The sequence below is a fragment of the Staurois parvus genome, unplaced genomic scaffold (genome assembly GCF_062004578.1).
Source record: "Staurois parvus isolate SC_StPar_1 unplaced genomic scaffold, SC_StPar_1.0 ptg000106l, whole genome shotgun sequence".
Taxonomy (NCBI): domain Eukaryota; kingdom Metazoa; phylum Chordata; class Amphibia; order Anura; family Ranidae; genus Staurois; species Staurois parvus.
This window is the reverse complement of record NW_028317902.1, coordinates 272936-285038: the sequence shown is the minus strand read 5'-3', so window position 1 is coordinate 285038 and position 12103 is coordinate 272936. Positions and strand designations below refer to the sequence as shown.

Sequence of the window (12103 nt, the reverse complement as noted above, 5' to 3'; positions counted from 1 at the left end):
ACCCCCTGCTCCGCAATCTCCTCCTTTATTCGCTCAGAGATGAAATGATCACCGCCCACATGTTGCTGGCTCCACCTGCTTGCACAGGCTTCGCAATCCATTGGTCCGTTGGTCTGCCACTCAGCATCGCCGAATCGATGTTGATCCCAGGAGAGCCAGCTGCAGACTGAGCAGCAGTATTGGGGTTGCTAAGCAACACTCGTGTCTCCTCCCACTTCCTGCCCTCCCTCAGACTCCTCCCACTTCTGACCCCCAGTCTCCTCCCAAGTCCTTGCCGTAGGCTCCTCCCACTTCCGGCCCCCAGTCTCCTCTACAATAGAGTCTGGCTGCAGAATGGAGCTCCATTTTTAATAGGAAACACATGACTTCCACTCCCCTTTTTTTTGCTAGTGAACTTTAATGCAACAAACAAGCAGAGGCTGTAGAGTGGAGCTCCAGTCGACAGGAAACATGTGACCTCCACTCCAAATGTTTTAAAGTTCATTAACAAAAACAAATGGAGGTCACATGTTTCCTGTCGAGTGGAGCTCCAGTCTTCAGCCAGCTTTTCCAATGAAAAACCTTTTCTGGGAAGAATGTGGCCAATGAGGAGGTGGACAGCTGTGACCCGGAAGTGTTGGCTGTGTGCTCCATGCGGTGACTGAGGCAGTGATGGTGGGCAGATGAATCTGTTACTGAAGAGCAGTAAGGAGTTCTCCTCCAGCGAGTACTGGCAGCAGTTCTTCCGGCGCAGGGGGAAGCGGGCCTTCGAGTGGTATGGCGGATACTTGGAGCTGTGTGGTGTGCTGCACAAATACATTCAACCGAAACACAAGGTGTGTACATGGACTGCTGGCTGCCTTCCCTTCTCTCACTCCCTCCTGTGAGCTCTGCATTAGGGCTCCAGCACAGAACCCTGTGTTCAGTTTCCTATGGATCTGAATGCAGTATCACTCCAAGGCCTGGCCTCCTTCACATAGTGTTCAAGGCTCCATTCACCCTTGTGCGACTTGGGGAAAAACTAACATGACAAAAGTCACATGACAAGTTGCAACCCATGTATTTCAACGGAAGCTGTTCAAATCCATGCAACCAAAGTCGCAACGACTTTAAAAAGGTTCCTGTGCTACTCATGTGACTTTCATGCGACTGGAGTGATATAGACTGCAATATAAACTCAAAAGTTGCATGAAAGTCGCATCTTAACCATTTGATTTACCTCTTTTCCTGACCGGGCCATTTTTTGTGATACAGAGCTGTTACTTTAACTGACAATTGCGCGGTCGTGCAATGCTGTACCCAAACAGAGCTTTCTTTTGGTGGTATTTGATTGCCTGTGCGGTTTTTATTTTTTGCGTTTATAAACAAAAAAAGATTGACAATTTTGAAAAAAAAAACTACACTTTTGACTTTTTGCTATTAAACATGTCCAGTAAATAATCAAATCTCTACATCAATTTAGGCCAAAAGGTATTCTGCTCCATGTCTTTGCTAAAAAAAAAAAATCCCAATACATAAACGAATTGACTTGCGTGAAAGTTATAGCATTTACAAATGGCAGTACATATGCTTTTTTCTTTTTTTTTTACTAGTAATGGCGATCAGCAACTTATAGCAGGAATGCGGCGGGCATTCAGACACTGGGGGAGAACTGACTTTGTGTCACTGACATCCCCAGTGACACCAATACAGTGATCAGTGCTAATAAAAAAGCACTGATGCTGTACTAATGGCACTGGGCAGGATGGGGTTAACTGTGTGCTGCTTTACTGTGTGTGTGTGCTTTACACTGTAAGCACACTGCTTTGTATGGCTCTGCTATGCAGAGCCATACAAAGCAGTGTGCAGGAGCTGACAGGGAAGAGATCTGTGAACGCCAGGTGCTCACAGGGAATCACCGGCTGGGACCCAGTGATTGACAGCTGAGCCCGTGAATGGCAGAGTGGGTAGGGCGCACACGCCCCCTACCCAGAACTGAAAAATCATATATATATGAGATTTTTCGCACCTGTGCCTCCCTGTAGCAGTATTTCTGCTATACGGTGGTGCGGAAGAGGTTAATGTTATCAATGCAACAGTAAAGCCAAAGTCGCACCCATCCAAAGTTACATCAAAGTCACAATGGAAATCGCACGACTTTGGAGTTACATAAGTGTGAATGAAATCTGTGCCTTTTGCAGGGCTGTGTTTACCAGCACAGTGATGGACAGGTGTTCCGGGCATCCCGTTGTCGGCTGTCCCATAGCAGTTAATTGGGATGCAGCGGTTGCACGGACACAGCTGCTGCTGCCATTATGACATCTATGTGGATGCTTCTATCCAAACACAACCTAGGGTTCATTTGGGACTCTGCGCCCCCACCAACAGGAATGTCACATTGGGAGCAGCAGCTGTGCCCGTGCATTTATTGCATCCCAGTTAACAGCTATGGGACAGCCGACAGAGAGATGCCCTAAACGCCTGTCCATCCCTGTGCCGGTAACCATGGGCCTGCACGGATTAAAATGCCCAGTGTGAATGAGGCCAATGGACCCATACGCACTGGGTCCATCAGCTGCAGCCACCGGGATTGTGTGTAAAACTGACAAGCGAACTCCTGTCTATTAGGTGGAAGCATTTTGGGCGGCTGCACTACTGCTTAATTGCTTTCATATACCCCTGGTATCGGTGCCGCTGTCATGTATTCCGGACTCTGGACTGGCATAGCGGGTGCCTCCGGGCTAATGGGGAGAGAGGCCCTGCTCCCTGTCCCTGGTTGAGTCATTCACTAGGCAGCTGTACAAGTGCGGAATGATCTCAGCCTTCAGTGATTCTAAGGCTGGGTTCACACTGATGCAGTGCGGAATTCGCAGCGAATTTTGCACTGCATCAGAATCGCACTCCGTTCTTGTGAACCGCTGCAGGTGTGTATGTTAAGTTAATAACACCCCGAAATCGGTCCGCAAAACGCGGTGCGATGTGCAGAATCGGATCACATAGGTGTGAATACCCATGCGATCCGATTCTAGTGCGGAACAAAAAAAAATTGCGGACAATTTGCATTTCGGACCAGGTTTTTCTGCAGGATCTTTCTGCCAGCACCATCTGGTGTACATTTCATTTTGTTAGGCATATGTGCATATACCCTTAAGAAACTTCACTCTTTCAGTCAACATTGACTATGTTTAATCCTTATGCTGCTAGCAATGGATAGGAAAGTATATTGCATTTACCTGTTTTAAACTTTTTTTTTTTTTATACATTTCTTCAGTTACACCCTAGATTCTGTGCCTAGGCAAATGATGTCCTACATCCCAGGAATCTTTAGGGGGGAGGAGGGGCTTTCTTGGCTAAGCAAACACCCTGTTTGCATGCCTGAGCTAAGAGCAGATGGATTACAGGAAGTAAATGCTACAGGAATCATCTGCCCTTACTCAAGATGGCCACAGCTAAAAATGCTTGGGCTGTTGTTCAAAGTGATTTCTCAGCAAAATAAAAAATTAGACATGGATGGATGGGGGAGTTTGCTTTGAATATTAAAAATGAATTAAATAGTGTTTTTGATTTGTGTTGCTCAGATGCAGTGTAGTTAATTTTTAAGGACTTATGCACATGGATGCACCTGGGAGCCACATTTGTTCGCTTTCAGTCGCAACCTGTACAAGTCAATGACAGGCTCTAATTTTTATGTTCTAAAACCAATAAAAAAAACTTATCTCCCTAATCACTATCTTCTCTAGAATGTACACTGAGCTGCACATGCGCATTCTCCGTACCCCTAAGTGACATCTGAAGTCCTGCATCCAGAAGAATCAGAGAAGATGATTCCAGTGTCAGGAGGTTAGTATTTGTGGACTTCAGTTCTGCTTTAACCCTCCTCTACTTTATCCAAAGTTTTATCTTTAAATATACTTTCACTAGAGCGCTTTACCGAGCTTTAATAAGTGTTGTAAGAATTAATTATGGGAAAAAGGAAAGATCCTTTCACCACCTACTCTACACTGCATTCATTCAATGATAGAAGGTGGTGACAGGTCCAGGTTTTACATAACTGGTTTGTACATCTTGTTTCTTGCAGGTGCTAGTGGTGGGCTGTGGCAAAGTGAAAGGCTATATGATGCTGGATGCCAGAATCTGACCAATATTGTTTTGAGTGAAGTGGTCATTCGCCAAATGAACGAGCAAAATGCCAAACGAAGACCTCTGATGACATATCAGTTGATGGATGCCATACAGACTACATTTTCTGATTCTCACTTTCAGGCTGTGTTGGATAAGGGGACATTGGATGCCATACTCCCTGATACAGAAGAAAGAACTCTGGAAACTGCTACAAAGTTGCTGGTTGAAATTGGTTGTGTCTTGCAATATGGCGGACGATATGTTTGTGTATCTTTGGCTCAAGGCCACGTCTTGGACAAACTAGTAAATCAGTTCTCCCAAGGTGGATGGATGGTTCGAGTTCATCAAGTATCAGAAGCAGCAGCAATGAGTCTGGCAGTCAGTTTCCTTTACCAGTATTTTTATTTGTGATGCGACTGATGCCAGGGTTTCCACAAGTCTTGGAAATTATGGCTAAGGAGGGCGCCAAGCCGCTGCGTTGTTCAAGCCCTGATGAACTAATGGCAGCAGTGAAAGAACAACAGCAATATGCACTAATCCGTAACCACCTGAACCAAAATCAGAGTTCTCAGGAAGTGTCATTAGACTTGTGTGATGGAGATTCTGGAAGAATTTGTTATACCTTTTATGTGGTAGATAGTCTTACTGTAGGACTATCTCATGCCAATTACTTTGCAATATTTATAAGTAAGCTGGGCTTTCTTTTTTTTTCTTCTTCTTATGTCCTAATATTCTTTCTGTAATATTCTGCACTTAATGTAACATGAATAAGTCAAAGTCCGAACACCACTTTAAAGGGGACTATAATTAGCTACTCTTCTAAAGGATTTCCCATTTTAAATTTAAAGGAATTCACATACAATACAAATTCAGATGTTATATGTATGTATGTGTATGTATATATACAGTTGCAAGAAAAAGTATGTGAACCCCTTGGGATTACGCGGAGTTTTGCATGAATTGGGCATAAAATGTGCTCTAAACATCATCTAAGTCACTACAATAGAAGAACACAGTCTGCTGAACATAATACTACACAAACATTAGATGTTGCCATGGTTTAATTGCACATAACATGTAAACATTCACAGTGCAGGGAGGAAAAAGAATGTGAACCTTTGGACTTAATAATTGGTTGACCCTCCTTTGGCAGCAATAACCTCAACCAAACGTTTCCTGTAGTTGCAGATCAGACCTGCACAACGATCTGGAGTCATTTTGGACCACTCCTCTTCACAAAACTGTTTCAGTGTAGCAATATTCTTGGGATGTCTGGTGTGAATCGCTCTCTTAAGGTCATGCCACAGCATTTCAATCGGGTTGAGGTCAGGACTCTGACTGGGTCACTCCAGAAGGTGTATTCTGTGCTGTTGCAGCCATTGTTTTGTTGAATTACTTGTATGCTTTGGGTCATTGTCCTGTTGCATCACCCATCCTCTGCGGAGCTTCAGTTGGTGGACAGATGGTCGTATGTTTTCCTGCAAAATGTCTTGATAAACTCTGGAATTCATTTTCCCATCAATGACAACAATCCGTCCAGGCCCTGAGGCAGCAAAGCAGCCCCAAACCATGATGTTCCCTCCGCCATGTTTTACAGTGGGGATGAGGTTTTGATGTTGGTGTGCTGTGCCTTTTTTTCTCCACACATAGTGTTGTGTGTTCTTCCCAAACAACTCAATCTTGGTTTCATCTGTCCACAGTATATTTTGCCAGTAGTGCTGTGGAACATCCAGGTGCTCTTTTGCAAACTTCAAACGTGCTGCAATATTCTTTTTGGACAGCAATGGCTTCCTCCGTGGTGTCCTCCCATGTACTCCATTCTTGTTTAATGTTTTCCTTATTGTAAATGTGTCAACAAAAATGTTAGCATGTGCCAGAGATTTTTGTAGGTCTTTAGCTGACACTCTAGGATTTTTCTTTACCTCATGCAGCATTCTGCACTGTGCTCTTGCAGTCATTTTTACAGGACGACCACGCTAGGGAGAGTAGCAACAGTGCTAAACTTTCTCCATTTGTGGACAGTCTGTCTTACCGTGGACACATGAACATCAAGGCTTTTGGAGATACTTTTGTAACCCTTTCCAGCTTCATGCAAGTCAACAATACTTGATCGTAGATCTTCTGAGAGCTCTTTTCTGCGAGGCATGGTTCACATCAGACAGTGATTCTTGAAACCAGTAAACCCAAAACAGGTGTGTGTTTTTTAAGGGCAGGAAGCTGTCAGCAACACATCCAATATCATCACACTGATTGGAGTCAAGGTTGGCTCACTCCTGGCTCCAATTAGCTCTGAGAGAAGTCAAGCTAGGGCCTCACATACTTTTTCCTCCCTGCACTGTGAATGTTTACATGTTATGTGCAATTAAACCATGGCAACATCTAATGTTTGTGTAGTATTATGTTTAGCAGACTGTGTTCTTCTATTGTTGTGACTTAGATGACGTTCAGAGCACATTTTATGCCCAATTCATGCAAAACTCCACGTAATCCCAAGGGGTTCACATACTTTTACTTGCAACTGTATATATATCTATATATATCTTCTTTTTTTTTCCCCTTTAATTTTCTATTTTTTCCATTTTTCTTCTTTTCTCTTCTGTCAGCATCTTACTAACACTCAAATCCTGGTAGCAGTGGTGCTTAATTAAAGTAGAACTCTAGGTTTAATTTAATTTTAAATATTTTTTGGGGCCAAGCTGGTCCAAACAAACCATTTCCATTACTAAAACATACACCTGCTGTATAAACTGTATGTTACTTCAGCTGCATGCAGCATACAGTGTTGTGTTCCAGGCAGTCAGCTAGAGACTTTCTGTCCCATTTCCAGGACAAAAACAAGTTAGCCTGAGCTTTGCTCAACCAGTCATAGAAGGCCTTGTATTAATTCTAAAAATGCAAAGCTTCATGTGAATGGCTGAGCAATGCTCATCCTAGCTGGATATTGTTCCAGGAATAGAGCAGGAAGTCCATTACTGCTGCTAGAACACAGCGCTCTCATTGCCATCTTTAACGCAAGGCAAACTGGCAGCTGCCCCAGGCCCAATCGTTGTGGGGCCCAAAAGCAGCTGCCCCTTGAGCCCTTTGTCTTGAAGGATCCCGGTGGCAGCAGGAGCAGGGGGAAGGCGAGCATCGAGGGCAGCTAGGATTGAGAGCCTATGAGCAGGAAGACTTCCCCTGACACTGAGCAGCAGCGGGTGCAGCATCCCCAACGGCGGTGCCTCCCAGAGCATGGAAACCTCTCGGCTTACAGCTCCGACAACTGGGGGACAGGCTGACCCGGGGCCCAGAGGACAAGGATGGGCTGGAGTGCAGATAGCCAGAGGCCACAGAGCAGGGGAATGAGCAGATCACCCAGAATCAGAATGGCCGCAGCCTGCTGCTGTCAGGTACAGAGCATCACACATACCTACTGGCAGACGGACTGGGACAGGGAGGCACGGGAGGAACTGAAGACAGGGCTAGGGTCTCTCTCTCTCTCACACCTCTCACCCCACCCCCTTTCTCCCCCTCACCTCTCTCTCATACCCCTCTACCCCCATTCTCCCCCCTTCCCAACTCCCCTTTCTCCCACCACCTCTCTCCTCCCCCCCCCCCCCCCCCACATTGAATTTTGCTCTCCACCTGCCCTGAGCCATACAATAAGTAGCAGCTAGACTCAAAATAAGTTTACTACACCAGATCAGGCAGTGATTGTGATTGGTTGCCAGAAGTTACAGCATATCCTTACTGATTAGTTGCTAGAGGATACAGCACATAATTTCTGCTTGCTGATTGGTTGCTAGAGGTTACTGCACATCATTACCGCTCACCCATTGGTTGCTGGGGCTGGGTGGGTAGCTTGTGATCAGTGGCAATGGTGGTGGTGGGTGCAAACGGGATGAGTGACAACTTCAGACTCCACTTAGAGCAGAACTAAAGTCTATATTTAAAATGCAAGCAGTAGACCTTTTACCGCAGATGATACACACAATGGGGGTTAATTAATAAAGCTGCAAAATCTGGTGCAACTCTGCACAGAAACCAATCAGCTTCCAGGTTTTATTGCCAAAGTTTCATTTAACAAGCTGTTATAAGATGCTTGGCTGCCATGCACAGCTGTACCAGATTCTGAGGGCTCTAGTTTTAGTAAATCTACCCCACTGTCTCTGCTGCAACAAAATAAAAATGTAGACCAAGGATTTCCTGGTCACCATTATGCATTAAAGGTTTAATTTCACTTAAAATAGTTTGTTGGGCCAAGCTGGCCCAAACGCACTATTTCCATTACCGATGCATGCGCCTGCTGGCAGTGCTGTATTAACTGTATGCAGCATTAACTGCATACAGTATACAGCACTCAGGGCCATCTTTAATAATGATTCCCGGAACAACTGGTCAAGAAAATATATCCCTCTCTACCTCCACTAATGAAAGCCCTTCAGTTTCACTAATTCTGGATACCCAGGATTACCCCAAATGGGGGAAATGTCTAGAAACCCACTGATGCTTAGAGTAGTCTTAAAGCATCCCATACTGGAGAGCCAACTCCAAGTGGGAGAGTGCCGGAAGAACTGGGTTGGTTAATACAATCAGCCTAGCCACTGAGTCTGAGTGATTTAAGAGCCCTTATCCAGTTAGTTGCTGAAGCTGTGCCACTAGGTAATACATTCTAGGATGTGGGACGGGTAGCCATATTGTAAGGCCGACAGACTGATTCTGGCCTGTTGTTTCTTCCATATTAGATCTAAAAATTGGGAGTCTATTCAGGAGAACCACAACTTTGCTATCCATATAGGGGAGTTGTGAAAAACATATAGGCGCTGCGGTGACCAAATCATTTTGATCAGGTTTACCTGCCCTACCACTGATAGGGGAAGCTTACGCCAGGCCTTACATTTCGTTTTGTGCTTATCTAGTAGCGGAGCCAGATTTAGTTGTAGGTACTGATTAGGATCAGGGGAGACATATTTAAAGGACGTAGTGACCGGTATCTGTGAGGTACAAGCTGGTAGGGGCAAATTTAGTGTCTCCAGGGGCATAAGGGCAGATTTATTCCAATTAATGATGAAACCGGAGTATTTCCCAAATCAAGTGATAAGATCCATGAGTGCCTTCAACGAGTTGGCTGTGTCACCTAAATGTAATAGGGTGGTATAGGCATAGAGGGATATCTTTTCCTCTGTGTTTCCTCTGTGGACAGAGTTGCAGATCATAATGGCCAGAGGCTCTATTGCCAAGGCAAGAGCAGGGGAGAGAGGGGTCACCCACCCCTGCCAAGTGCCCCTTGGAAAGTTTGTTATTTATGTGAAGTCTGTCTAGTTAATACAATTGATGCCCAAGCCAGACCTAGAGAGTACTTCCCAAAGATAGGGCCATTCTACACTGTCAAACGCGAGAATGGACCTCCTTCCCCCAGGCTGATCCTCATGAATCCGTGTACCAATGACCTTAGCCTGGTCACCAAGACTCGAGCTAAGAGTTTAATGTTTCTATTCAATAAAGAAATGGGGCAGTACGAGTATGACAAAAGCTTCTTTCCAAGGTTTCGGGAGTAAAATAATTATAGCTTCCTGCATAGAATTCGGCAGTTCTTTTTTTGTAATTTTCATTTTTTTTTTAATTCTATAACTTTGATTGAACTAATATCTTATAATCTTGTTATTAAAGTTGTCACTTAGGCAGTTCCTGTTAAAGGGAGACAACGCCCTGTCCCCCCCTGAATGGTTTTCCTGCATTTTCACTCTGGCACATTTGCTTTCAGTAAGCTTTGTAAAAACTTACTGAAGCACATGGTGCACAAATGCTTGTACTGGGCAGTGACATACCCACACAATCATAGTACTTTAGCAAACTAAAGCAGCTGTAATCCCTAACTGGATGACATAGTAACCAGGCAACTTTTTTAATTTTTAGGAAGTATTTGTGGGCTAGAAAACACACAGGTCAAACTTGGATTTAACTTCTATGTGAGGTGAACATATTTTCTTTACTGTAGCTCTTATTACATCCAGGGTGATCTTTGTCAGTCACATTCTTGAAACTTGCAGTTTAAGAAGTTACTGCTAATAAGACCCACTATTGCAAAAAACAGGTGTATAGGAAAAATATAGTGGCAAGGTCACCCACCCCCAAAACACTAATAAAATCATACAAGGATGAATATAAGTTACATTGGGAAGTTGAATATCTATTTTATATTTTTTTGTTACTGCAGTTACTTTTGGATTCCTGTTTTCCAGTTCCCCAGGGAAGAGAAACAGAGTGGCTGTTTGGTTCTGAACCTGGATGGAGACAATTGGCTAGAAGCGTTGGGTTCAGTCATCTGATAATCGTGGCCTTGCATAGGGATCAGCACTTTGAAAGCATGGATTGTATTCAGTCAGAGCTGTCTGCTAAAGTTCTAGAACTAGCTCTGTCAGGATTGGCAGATAACCAGCAGGTAAAATTGTGTGCTGCCACCACTGTAGCCCACTGAGTTTGGAATCTTAAGGCTAATTATCTCTAAAACGTAAATGCTGGTCTCTAGGTTATTTAGAAATACCTGTCCTTGCTTTCTCAAAGAAATACTGAATTACTGTGGCGATAATATTATGTTTAAGGTGGCCAACTGAGTCAAAGTTATTCTTCTCTGGCCAGTCTTTACTCTACTCTGAAAAATGCAAATGCTCTAGTGGATATAGTGCCATTATAGGGCAGATAGGCAAAAGATGTAGAAGAGCTACAGGTGCAGATCTGGTTACTGACCTGAACAATACAATACAGACTCACCTTGTACAGATTCTTCCCAATCACACACTCCCTCCATTAGTACAGATCCCCGGTAACCACCAGTACAGACACCCCAGTACACCTCCTGAAGTATAGACAACCCTCAGTAAAGACATCTTGGTGCGGACCCTCCCCAGTAAGGACTTCCTCAGTGCAGTCACCCTCAGTACAGATCCCCAGTACAGATTCCTCATTGCAGAAAACCCAAGTGGAGCCCCCCTCAGTTTAAACCTTCACACTGCAGATTCACCCTGTACAGTCCACATCAGTACAGACCCTTCCATAGACGCACCCAGTACAGAACCCCTGCACTAATGACCCACCCAGAAAAGACAACCCTCAGTACACAACCCCTCATTGCACACACATTTCCTGTGTTGATGATGCCCTGGTCAAAAAGGTTCTGCTATCGACTGAGGTGATCCTATAAGCGTGTTGGCCCCTAGGGTCAAGGTTTGAAGGTGAGCGGGCATTTCTTCTGATTTGAGGATCTGGCATCTGGAGTGAATATCACCAGTTCACGTCATCACTTGCATGATTGTTTTGATTTTGGAACATCACGTATATATGTTTATTGGACTGTTTGGGAGGATTTTTGATATTTATGCTTATTCTGGGTATTTTGTCTTTTTAGAGAGACACTTTATAGTATTTAATTATTTGGCACTATACACAATTTCCCTTTATATAAGGGACCACGGTTGTTTTATCACTATCATTTTATTTTTTTCGTTAATAAGTAAAAGGGGATCAAGATGGGGGCGCATGCACGACCAGGGAAGGTGATGGTCACATCTCTCTGAGGCTCCCTGCTTCCCTGGCCTTAGCGACTCACCCACGGCGCAGCGTCCGCCTCCAGGCATCCCTGGCTGAGTCACATCAGCTTTGCACCCGGCCCAACACGATAAGGGGAGAGATAATGGGGAAGATCAGGCGCTGGAAGCGCCCCTCCCCACCGCCGCGTGACCCGCGGCCCTCCCCGCTATAGCAGTTTATCAACAGGCCGCAATCCCCGGCCTCAATTACAGCCGAGACCCTGAGAACGAGCAACGGGCCCCCAGTGGCGGCTGGGGGTACTGCAGCCACCAATTTTACAGTACAGCCAGCATTCCCTGCACCCCCATCGTCTCCTAACCCCCAGATGAAGGTTCCCAAGCCCCTGACACTGGTAGGGGGGGCATTAGAGCACCCTTAGCTGAGCCATCCTCCCTCCGTTCTTTCCACTCCTCGCACCTCATCTTCTCTCATGGTATCTGCATTGGAGGAAAAACTACAA

At 44.9% G+C, this 12103-nt stretch overlaps 1 pseudogene; it reads left to right on the top strand.

Annotated features, from left to right (window-relative positions):
- Positions 1 to 662: 662 nt before the first annotated feature.
- On the top strand, positions 663 to 11476 carry LOC149467508 (eEF1A lysine and N-terminal methyltransferase-like; annotated as a pseudogene).
- Positions 11477 to 12103: the final 627 nt, after the last annotated feature.